Source organism: Hemicordylus capensis, chromosome 3, assembly GCF_027244095.1.
Source record: "Hemicordylus capensis ecotype Gifberg chromosome 3, rHemCap1.1.pri, whole genome shotgun sequence".
In the NCBI taxonomy this organism is placed as follows: Eukaryota; Metazoa; Chordata; class Lepidosauria; order Squamata; family Cordylidae; genus Hemicordylus; species Hemicordylus capensis.
The window spans coordinates 297,042,075-297,054,286 of NC_069659.1; positions in this window are offsets into that span (position 1 = coordinate 297,042,075).

Here is a 12,212-nt window from a genome sequence, read left to right on the forward strand (position 1 = left end):
CCTCCCCTAGCCCGATTTCACCCCATTGTGTGAATAGCCTCAATATATTATTCTAAAAACAGCTCAGCAGTAGTGCATGATCTTATGAGGCACATGGGGAAGAGTTTTGCAAGTAACCCTCCAGAACCATTTGAACCAGACTGAAGCCACTTCTAAGTATATGAAATGTATTAAGAAACAAGGATTGTACCCAGAATAAGCAATTGGGGAAACTGGAAGTAAAGAAAGGCAACAGGAATTACGGATGTGCGAAGCAGTTTGGGGGTTTGGTTAAATGGTTCAGGGGTTCATGGTTGAACAGACCCCCCCCCCAGTTCCATCTGGACTGGGACTAAACCCCCCTCCAGTTTGTGAAATTTTTTTTAATTCAAAAAAATTCTGTACCTCTAGCCCCTTCAGGGAGCTTCCTAAAGGCTGTGCGGGGTCCACAAAGGTTCCCCTTCCTCTCGCCGGCCTCGGGAATCACCACTGTGGCCCATCTGGCTGCACTTTGTGGCCCTTTTACCTGCGCGGTGGCCATTTTAAAAAATGGTCACCACGCATGTGCAAATGGCCTCTGTGAGGCCCTGGGCCATTCCAGGCCTCACAGAGGCCATTTGCACATGAGCGGCAGTCATTTTTTAAAAATGCCGCTGCACAGGTATATGGAGGCCTGAACGAGCCACAAAGTGAGGTCAGACAGGCCGCAGCGGTGATTACCGAGGCCAGTGGGGGGAGGGAGCCTTCACGGACACACACACCACGGCCTTTAGGAAGCCCCCCAAAGCTAGAGGTACAGTTGTTTTTTTAAATTAAAAAAAAATCTTCGTGAACACCCATCCCCCAGCCCAAACAGAACTGGGTGGGTTCAAAGGGGGGCTGGACCAAACTGGTCTGGTCAGGTTCGAGTGCAGTTTGCACTCGAACCGAACAGGGCCAGCCGGTTCTGTGCACACCCCTAAAAGGAATTCAAAAGAAAATACAAAAACATTAACTAACTAGCTAGCACTGAGTTTTACCTTAGTCCAGCTTTAGGCTGGTCCTTGGCTGAGAGAGCACTAATCTTTACAGCTTCTCCCTTTCTGGGCACTAGTAGCAGCTGTTGACATGGTGCCTGGTGACTGACAACTCATGATTGTTCTGGTGACAAAATGGTGCAGTTCTTGGCCCCTATTTTATAGTGATTGAAGAGGGGAAAGGCTTTCCCACTCTTCCAAAAATAGATAGCTCTGGGATCCAATGAAAAGAATGAACACATCTATGATGTAATGCTGGTCTTACCCAATCCAGGGTTGAGGATTTCCCTCCAAACTGGAGGATCCACCTCTTGAATGGGCCTGAACTTACATATCTAGAGCTAGATGTGGTTTGAGCTAGTTACCTATTGTGAAAAAGGGTTTCAGCCTGTAGCTAGATGGCCCCTTCCCTTCAATGACAAAAGCAAGGATTGCCCTCATTCAGTAACAAAAGGGAGGAATGTCTCCCATTCAGAGCACTCAGGGTGGAGTGGAAGTGTCAGGCATTCTTGAGCTAAGATGTGTTTCATCACAGGCCACTTCCATATGGCAATAAAGTGTAGAATATTCAAATGTTTCTCACAAGTTCAAAGCACTATCCTATTCCCCATACACATAGTGCTGCAGGCTTCTGTGCTACTTCCTAGCAAGATATTACCCTCTGTGCACATGCTGAGCAGGGACCCTGAATGATTTCTTCAGCGTCACCTACCAGACAATTCTTTCATTCTAAGAAGACCTTGCTGCACTTCTTGCTGCACCCCCACTTGCTGCAAAAGTGGTATTGAAAAGGTGTGGGTTCTTCTCAGCATCAGATGCTTAAGTATTCTGCCAAAATCACACGGGGTCCCTACACAATGTGTATACAGGGTAAGATCATGCTAGGAAGTAGTGTGGGAGCCTAAAACAGCATGTATATGGGGAATAAGATTGCACTTGGAGTTTGCCCAGAAACTTTGATTATCCCATACTTTATTGCCTTGTGGAAGTGGCCTGAGTATTCTCTTACATGTTGCTTTATTCTGTGTTGCTACTTTTTTTTTTAAAAAAAGGAGACTTCATGTTTTGGGGCTGTGTGGTAAATGATCACATGCCATGTGTAACTTTCAGTGTAATCCTCATTTTCAGTTGGGGGGGGCAAGCCTCCAAATATTATATTTTGGGCCCAAATTTTATTACAATACAAAATTCAGACTAACCTTCCATAGATGCCCCAGAAACTGTCTCTCGTGCAATACTTCCTTACGATCCCTTAAAATATTGCCACACAAACAACTAGATATTTGTGCAACCAAGCTGGGTTTGCTTCAATCTCTTCTTGAAACGAAACAACAATAGATACAACATTAATCAACCTAACTGTTTGTTTTAATGAGATCTGTTTCTGCTGCTGGTCCTTGAAAACGTGTAGGTGTATGAGATCCAAGTCGTGATAATTTGCTGTGCTCTAATTCATCAGGTTGCGCTGACATCGCTCAGTATGATACTTTAGCCTCTGACAGTCCCACATCTTTATTAACTAAGGAATGAAGGCATATTCCCAGCATCCTAGGAGGTGATGTAGTGTTATTTTATCCACAGTAGTTCTGTTAATCCTACCTATATGACATGACATTCAGTAATAGGTTTCCACTGCCCTTGAATGATGAAATGTATTCTCAAACCTAATGAACTGGAGACAATATGGCTGCTGTACAGAAGTATGATGTCAGAGTTTTGTTTGTCTATTTATATGCTAAATTGTTCCATTTTTAGCCTGAGCTCACTCATAGTTTCACAATAGACAGAGAAGACAGTAAATATTTGTATTCATTGAGCCCTTTCTCATGATCCCATGAGGGCTTGAGGGTGGGCAGCAGGGAAAGCCACAGGACCTTACCTTCCCCACAGATGACCCTGCTGCTGCCTCTGGCAGTGTGCGGTGCATTGTAGGGATCCCCCTCCAGCACTGGCCGGGAGCCCCACAATGTCTTGGCCCCAGCTGCAAGCAGAGCGTGGCCTTAACCTCACAAGCGGCCACTTAACCTTGGCTAACTGTCGCGCTTCTTTGGCTGGTTTGCTGCCTAAGCACCGCCAGGATTGGGCCCAATCCCAGCAGTTCTTATATGCAGCCTAACCCGGGCTGGGCATCCCTAGCCTGCGTTAGGCTGTGTGTGAGAACAGTCTCATTGTGTTTCCATTGGTCTAAGGTACCAATAATTTATCAAAATGTTAAAGATAATTCTAGTGCCACTGCCACAGGACAAAAAGCTATTTTTGTATATGTATGTGTCCTGGTCAATCAGAGCATAGTTTATACTTTGGTTTTAGCTGCGCTGCAAGATCCTGCTGTCTTCTGACAACAATCTTTCAGTCCCTATCCAGTCTTGATTGGCAGTACGCCAGGATGATGGGATAGGGCTCAAGCCAGGTATGATTCTAGAAGTGACAGGAACAGAAGGGCATGTAGGACTGCTCGATATACCATCAAGTCTACACTCCTACCTGCTTCTCCAGCTTTGCATTGCTGCCTTCTCCCCAGTTCATTAGACTAGAAGCAAAATTATTCCAGCCATGGTGGGGATGGATATCGCTGCTACCAGTCATTCAAGAAACATCCTCTGGCCCTGTTCACCCATCAATCAGTGATTAACTCACAAAGGAATGGTCAGACAGCAAATTACTTGCTATTTCATAGGACTATCTTTTCTTGGGCCAACTGATAGTTTGAATTGGCGCAAACTTTCAGGATGGAGAATTTCTTGATGGTGCTCTAAGCAGACAAAGCACAAGCTCGAACAGCATGCTTACATTCCCAGTATAATCCCCAAAACACCACAGACCCCCCACCTTGGGACAGGTATTGATTCTGAGCCTGCATCCCCAGTGAGAGCAGGGGTGCACACAGGAAAAGCTTGAGGAGCAATTCCTCACTTAAATTGGGGGTGGAGGGGAGAATACACTTTGGTTGGAAGAGGAAGGGTTGGAGTATAGGTTCTTAGGTTTGCTGGGGGAAGTTCAGTAAAATGAGGGAGGAACTCCTCAAGTGCTGGTGAGGGAGGGACAGGATCTGCACATCTGACAGAGAAACCAAGAACAAAATTGTCCAGGTGGATTCAGACAATACTCAAGCTTCTGAATTCCTAACGTAAATGTTTGCTGAACAGAGGCGTAACTAGGGAAAACGGCGCCTGGGGCAAGCACTGAAATGCCCCCCCCGCGCCCCCAACATACTACATTATACTTAGGTTTTTCCTCACAAGCGCCCGCTGCCGCTGCCATGCCAGGCCACTGACTGGCCGCCAGGCGCCAGCAAAGCAATGGGGGGGCGCGGGCGGCGCGGAAGGGACTGCTCGTGGGGGAGGGGGTGCTGACGTGCTCCCTTGACTGCTGCAGCGCTGCTGCACTGAGCAGGAAACATTTGTATTAACAAAAAATAAAAATAAAAATAAAAATTTGTCATGGCGGCGCCCCCCCATGTGACCAGAAAAGATGGTGCCCGGAGCACGTGCCCCCCTGCCCCCCCCATAGTTACGCCTCTGTTGCTGAACAGCTTTTTAGGGTTCATTTCTCTAATGTCCTTCCTCTGCCTTTCCATTTTCTTCATTCCTGACATCTGTCTTCTTTGAGTAGCAGGGAGACATATGATACTGAACTCTGCCCACACCTTTGGAATTCACACATTTGGAGAACTTCATGCCCTGCCTGCAAGTTTCCCATAGGCATCTTACTGGTCACTGTTGGAAACAGAATGTAAAGCTACATGGGCCTTCATCTGATCAAAGAAGGCAGTTCTTGTGTTCTCAGACATGTAGTTCAATGGCTTTGTTATCTTAGACATCTTGAATATTTTGTGCTGTTGTGGTCTCTATTAGCTGTGCTGCCTGCCTGTTCCTTTTGCACACAAGAAGAGTAGGTGAGGGTGTTCAGAGTTTAGAATAGAGTAAAAGATCAGTGAGCCACCTAATGGTGCAGTGGGGAAATGACTTGACTAGCAAGCATGAGGTTGCTGCTGGTTCGAATCCCTGCTGGTATGTTCTCCAGACTATCGGAAACACCTATATCGGGCAGCAGCAATATAGGAAGATGCTGAAGGGCAACATCTCATACTGCACAGAAGATGGCAATGGTAAACCCCTCTTGTATTCTACCAAAGACAACCACAGGGCTCTGAAGTCACCAGGAGTCGACACCGACTCGATGGCACACTTTAAAAGATCAGTGAGACAAGAAACCTGACCACATAAACACGCTTGTTCACCACACACACACACACACACACACATATGCTGGTGTGGATGCCAACTCATAGCACAAAGATCAAGACGGCTTTTGAGCAAACATCCGTTTGCATGTTTCCCTTTTTATAAATCTGTGCTTCTAGCAACCTAAGAGGAAAGATCAGGTGTGTTCCAGGAAAGTCTAGATGCCCAAGGCTACATTGTTGCTACATCTTTTGCCAAATGGGAAGCACCAGCAAAAAGTCCAGCATCTGAGCAGAAAGGTACATGAACAAAGAAAGCCTCCTCACTTGAGGGGTTCTGGAAATTTCAGCATGCTCTGGGTCTTAGAAAACACTGCAGTCTCAGTTTTATACTAGCAAGAGGCACTAAGGAACAGGCATCATCTTCAAAACAAAAGCCCCAGGATTGCTAGCAGACATGCTGCAAGTGGCACCAGCTATAGTGGGCAAGAAGAGAGTTGAATTTCTAATCTGGCTCACAATTGGGGGGAAAAAAATCACTTCAAAAATCCTGTTTCTTCTCTGAAGAATATCTCCAGGCTATGCTACATCAATTTCAAAGGGAATGTCAGCAGCAGCTCACATTGAAGGGGATAGAATGAAATTGCTGTTGCTGGCAACTCTGAAATGTTACATGTCTCAAAGCAAGCTGAGGTTTAAGACTCATTCAAACGGATTAGGGATATGCAAAACGTTTTGACGTCAATGTTTCTCCTCGAAACACGCCATTTTGAGTGTTTCAAGCTCAAAAGAAAACGCCCTTTGAATCCACAGTTGCCAGAATCTGAGGGGTATACTCGTGGGTCAAATGAGCCATAACCCCAAATTTGGCTTTTAAAAAGCCAATCTGGCATTTGATCAAAATGTTTTGACATTTCAAGCGCCATTTTGGAGGCCAGTTTTCTGCTTGCTGATTGGTTTTCTGGCGTTGGCTTCCAATTGACTTGTGATATCTCCTTGCTTCTTGGTTGGCTTGTCATCATACAAATCAAGTGTTGTCATAGGCAACTCCTCCATTGGCTGGAGAGGGAACACAAAAGGAGGAAATTTCAGAATTTGTTCAAAGGGACTGAGAGGCAGACAGAGCCCTTATAGTGTGCTTCTCTTGAAAAGGATACATCAGGAGAGGAGAAAGGTAGGTTTGATTTTGTGCTTTTATTTTCTCAGTACTGAGTATAATATGCTGTGCTATTGCTGCAATAACTATCTGGTTTTGCCGGATATCAAGATTTACAAAGGCAGAACTTGGGTGCCTGCTTTCCTTGACTTGTGGCTTGTTTGTTTTTGTGAGATAGTGTTGTGGTGAGAAATGGACAGTGGCAGCAGTGTGTGTGTGTGATATTTTTTGGTGATTGCTGTGATGAGCTCCATGTCTAGCCATGAGACTAGCTTGTGCTTCACTCACTGTGCTGCTCTGCAATCTGCATTGCAAGATGTACTCAGTCAAAGAATGTGGCTTAGTTGTCCTAACCGAGCTTACAGCTATGCTTGTTGCTAAGGGTGCTGCTGTGGCAGTTGTTGCAATGCTTGGTGTATGGAGTCATAATTGTGTGTGTGAGAGCAACTTGTGCTAAGGTTGTTACTGCACTGCCCGCACTGTAGCTGGCAGTAGACTCTGGGTCAGTGATTCTTTTTTTGGACTGTGTTTGAAATGCCTGTTCTGTGTTGGGAGGGTCAGATTCTCTTTCACTTTGTGCTTCTGCGCTGTTTTTCAAGGCAGGGTTGCAAATTGCAATGCAAAACTTGTGTGCATGCACTCTGTGAGTGCAGCTTGTTCCACCCCTAGGGAACAAAGGGGAATCTCAAAACACCCCATTGTTCCCCATGGGTAGATCCTATGGGGTTTTTGGAGAAAGGTTAAAAATCTGTTTAAAACTGCCTGCTTGCCCATTTCTTTTGTGGGTTGGGTGGTAGGCCTCATGCCCTACCACACAACTCACTTTGGTGTCCCTAGAAGCTACCTGTGGGGGACAATGGGTATTTCAAGTACTCCCATTGTTGCCTATGGCCAAAATACTCAAAATGTTTTGAGTTTGTTTCATCGAAACAACCGGGGTCAACCACTGTTTTGACAAAATATTTAGACCATCTGCATTTTGTTTTGAGCTAAAAAAAAAAAAAAAGCAAAATCAATTTCGTGCACACCCCTAAAATGGATGTTACAATCTACCTGTTGTAGCAGAGCATATGGCACTATTATTTTAGACACAGACTTGTTCACACTATCCTAAACCAGGTCCTAGGAGTGCCCAGCCAGGGTAGGAGAGCCATGCACACTCCTGATTAGCTGTCATAAGAACCCAAACAAGGTAGGAGGAGATGAGAGCGAACATGTGGGAGGCAGGAGGTGGGTAGGGTGGGCATGCTCTATCCACCTTCTGCCCCCAGCATTTTACAAAAAATGGACAAAAGGCTGTCAACCCCATTTTCTGCGTCCCACAGAGTCACTCTTTCCTCCTCATACCTTGTCGTTTGAGTTCATACAACTGCCGATTGGGAGTGTGTATGGCTCTCCTACCCTAGCTGGGCATTCCTCTGACCCTGTTTAGGATAATGTGACCAAGCCTAGTCTCTGCCCTGAAGAAGTTACCTCCTGCAAAAATGTCTAAAAGGCAGAAATGGGAAATTAGGCATTCTATATTACACCGTAATATAGGGGGGTGTTCTCAAATACAGTTATCTAGGTAAGAAGACTGTCTAGTAGCTTGTATATTGCTTAAATATTGCTCTGCTAACTGAGCAAAGAGGCACCTTTTTAAAGTGTTGATTCTCTTGTATTTAGCAGGGAGAGAGCAACTGCCCCATCCAACCTCAGCACAGCATCAGTGGTTGCTAGTATCTACTTCATGTTTCTTTTAGATTGTGAACCTGTGGCAAACAGGGAAGCAACTTTATTTATTTTTTCTATGTAAACTATTTAGACAATATTTATGGAAAAGTGAGATATAAATCTCCTTAGTCTTAAAGCTTAACTATTTTTAAGAGAGAGAAAACTGCAGCCTGGCAGTTTACTGTGTGATATAGCATATATGGAATTATTTTACAATGAGATCAGTATTAAAGTCTATACTCTCTCTTGCCAATGACTTGGTCTTTTCAATCTTTCATCCAGAGACCTGATAGCTTTACAACATTGATTCCCAATCAAGGGTGTAAGGTCCATTGGACAAAGAGGTGCATTTGCACCCAGGCCCAGAGGGTCACAGGGCCCCACAAGGTTCTACAGACTTGTAGCCAGGGTATGACATTGCCCCCCAACGTGTTTCTCTCTCTCTCTCTCTCTCTCTCTCTCCCCCCTCTCCAACTGCATGACTCACAATCACGGTCAGCAAGCTGTTTATCTTTTTTCAGGCAGGAGGACAATGGCTGCGGAGAAAGGAAAGGATTAAACCAGCCCAGGGATTGGTCCTCCTTCCTTGAGTTGTGCTCCTCACTGCTCAGCAATTCAATACTGAGTTGATGAGGAAGCAGGAAGGAAGCATGGCCACAAGGAGAGCTGGAAAGGAAAGTCAAACAACCCTTATCTGTTTTTTCTGTGAATGTGATTTCTTCCCTCAGAAGCCAATACGGCTCATGGAGAGCCTAAGAGGATTCTGCGGGGAGAGCAGTCTTGACCTGCATACGCCGCAGATGAGCAGGCAGCTCTCTCTGGGTAGCCGGATTGGCCATCCACACGAATACAGGCTCTGTCACGACTTCGCCACGGACCCTGTGCAAATGTACAGGGCATTTTGGGGAGGCCCCCCCCCGACGCGGGGAGGCTTGTTGTAGGCTACTCATGAGTCGCTGCGGTGTGGAGCCATGCTGCAGCAACACACGATCAAACAAACAGGGTTAGCGGAACCTTGCACATTTATTCTGGAGAGCTGTTCCTATGTGTGTTGCTTCCTGTGTCTCTGTCTATATATGAAAAGTCCCTTTGCTTCTTCCTTGTGCTTCTGTACTGAAGGTTACAGCAGCAGCCCTGGGGAGGGTGACATTGCCACTGACTGTTCCAGGAACATCTTCATTGCTTGGAGAAACAATGGGCACCTTAAGTGTGACATTACAGCTTGAAGCATTAGCTGGTGACATCAGCATTATCTCATTGTTCACTGGTGGCAGATCGCTGTGTTGTTTCATTTTACTAAAAGCATGGGAGTTAATTAGGGGTTTACCAAGATAAAGAATTAATTATGGTGGCTTTCATTAGATACAATGCAAGCAAATGGTGCAAAAGCTCTCCTAGCATTTCTCTGCTGCGCTAAAAGCATATTCCTTACGATCAAGAGGTTAGATGTCTTGGTGACTTGTCTATGACCAATTTATACAAACCACCATTGTTTTAGATGGGATACTAAATAACTGTGTTGCTCAACGACACCTTTACTGCAGAATTTATTTACTTAGCAATTGCTATCATTAGGGCTTATTAATCTACCCTTCCTTCACCAATACCCATTGGCTAATGCATGGCATTTAAGAATTATGGAAGACTATGAATTCCCTTGGATCTCCCCATCACACACACACACACACACACACACACACACACACACCTATGGAAGAGCATTAATCAACTTTTATACTTATCACACTCTTATACTTATCACATTTATTATGTGGCTATTAATGAAAACTCAGTATTTGAGCCATGGTTTCAACATCATATCAACCAGGGTTTTTCTTTCATCTAAGATCTTTCATTACACTAACTGTGGTCAGCAGCAGGTTAAAAAAAAAAGAAAGATGAAAAGTACTATGCAAGCCTCATTCAGTCATTATGTTGTACATGTGCCTGTACCTCGTACATGCTTTTGTGTGAATGACTGTACCTGCATGCATTTAAAAAGTGAACCTGAATACAGGTCCCTTGTATGCTACAGTTAGGAAGTGTACTGCTGTGTCTATGTTCATCATAACATGTTAATAACTGTAGCTGGGTATATGATACACTCATGGTATGGGTTTTGTGCATAATGTGTGAATAGGGATATTGTGAGAAGTAGAAAACCTCTAGTCGTTATAGGAAGGTAAACAATGTTTTTCTGAGAAGCCATGACAGTTGTTGGAACTAAAGGGTTTTTTTTTTTTTAAGTTTAAAATAAAACCTCATAATTAATTGCAGCAGAAACATTGTGGCAGACATAGTAACACTGTGTACTGCCCTATGCAATGATACCCAAATGTGACTACTGACTATGAGTGCCACCATAAGCACAAGCATTCTCTTGCTAAGCTATCAAGCTTAGCAAGTATTCTCTCTTCAGTACTTAGACTGAGAGGACAAAAAGAAGAGACAGTGACCCACATATTGGAAGTTGATACCCACAGATACTGAAAACAGGATTTCTACAAGTGCCATCCTTCAAAGTGTGAGGGTGTAAAGGATTCAGATAAAACAGAAGGGGACAGAGCAGAACCACATAAAAAACAGACAGAAGGCTGTGCCAGCTGGCCAGAGAGTCAAAAGAAAGATAGCAGACACCGGGGAAGAGATTCAGTATATAGGTGCTTATATGCCAATGCCAGAAGCCTCCAAGCCAAGATGGGTGAGCTGGAGTGCTTGGTTACTAACACAGAAATAGATATAATGGGCATAACAGAAACATGGTGGGACAGTGAGAACCAGTGGGACACTGTTCTCCCTGGATATAAACTCTATAGAAAGGACAGGGAGGAGGGCCTTGGAGGTGGAGTAGCAATAGCAATAGCATTTACATTTATATACCGCTCTATAGCCGGAGCTCTCTAAGCGGTTTACAATGATTTTTAGCATATTGCCCCCAACATTCTGGGTACTCATTTTACTGACCTCAGAAGGATGGAGTCAACCTTGACTCTGGTCATGATCGAACTTGTAACCTTCTGGTTACAGGGCGGCACTTTTACCACTGCGCCACCAGGGGCTCAGGGGGCCCCATTGTTTCCCATCCTTCCGAGGTCGGTAAAATGAGTACCCAGAATGTTGGGGGCAATATGCTAAAAATCATTGTAAACCGCTTAGAGAGCTCTGGCTATAGAGCGGTATATAAATGTAAGTGCTATTGCTATTGCTATTGCTACTCCAACTCCAAGGTGGAGTAGCATTGTATAAAGGATAGAATCTAACAAGCTAGAAAATCTAGGAGGACTGGAGTCCTCCACAGAAACCCTGTGATTGACAATACAAGGCCTGAAAGGAACTGTGCTATGGGGCACATGCTATAGTCCTCCAGATCAAAGTGCTGACAGTGACTGGGAGTTGCAGCAGGAAATCAGGGAGGCGTCAAAGAGAGGCAGGGCAGTAATAATGGGTGACTTCAATTACCCACACATAGACTGCGTAAATTATTATTATTATTTCTTGTTTATACAGTCAGACAGGTGTTATTGACTGGTTTGTTTATCCAGACATCGAGTCCTTCCCAAGGACCTGGGATGGCTGAATTTTATCATCAATACTGTTGGTTATAGATATTGTCGCAAAATATAGGCTGTTCCCAGTAAAGTTGCTTTTTGTAATTGGCTGATGGTGATTTCTGTGGCCCCTATGGTGTTGAGATGCTCTTCAAAGTGTTTTGGAATTGCACCTAGGGTGCCAATTACCACTGGGATTATTTTGGTCTTTTTCTGCCACAGCCTTTCAATTTCAATTTGTAGATCTTCGTATTTTGTGATTTTTTCTATTTCTTTTTCTTCTATTCTGCTATCCCCTGGTATTGCTATGTCGATTATTTTCACTTGTTTTTCTTTCTTCTCGACTACAGTTATATCTGGTGTATTGTGTGGCAGATGTTTGTCTGTTTGTAGTCGGAAGTCCCATAATATTTTTGCATCTTCATTTTCTACTTCTTTTTCAATTTGATGGTCCCACCAATTTTTGGCTACAGGTAGCTTGTATTTTTTGCAGATGTTCCAGTGTATCATCCCTGCTACCTTGTCATGCCTTTGTTTGTAGTCAGTCTATGCGATCTTTTGACAACAGCTGATTAGGTAGTCCACTGTTTCATCTGCTTCTTTACAAAGGCGGCACT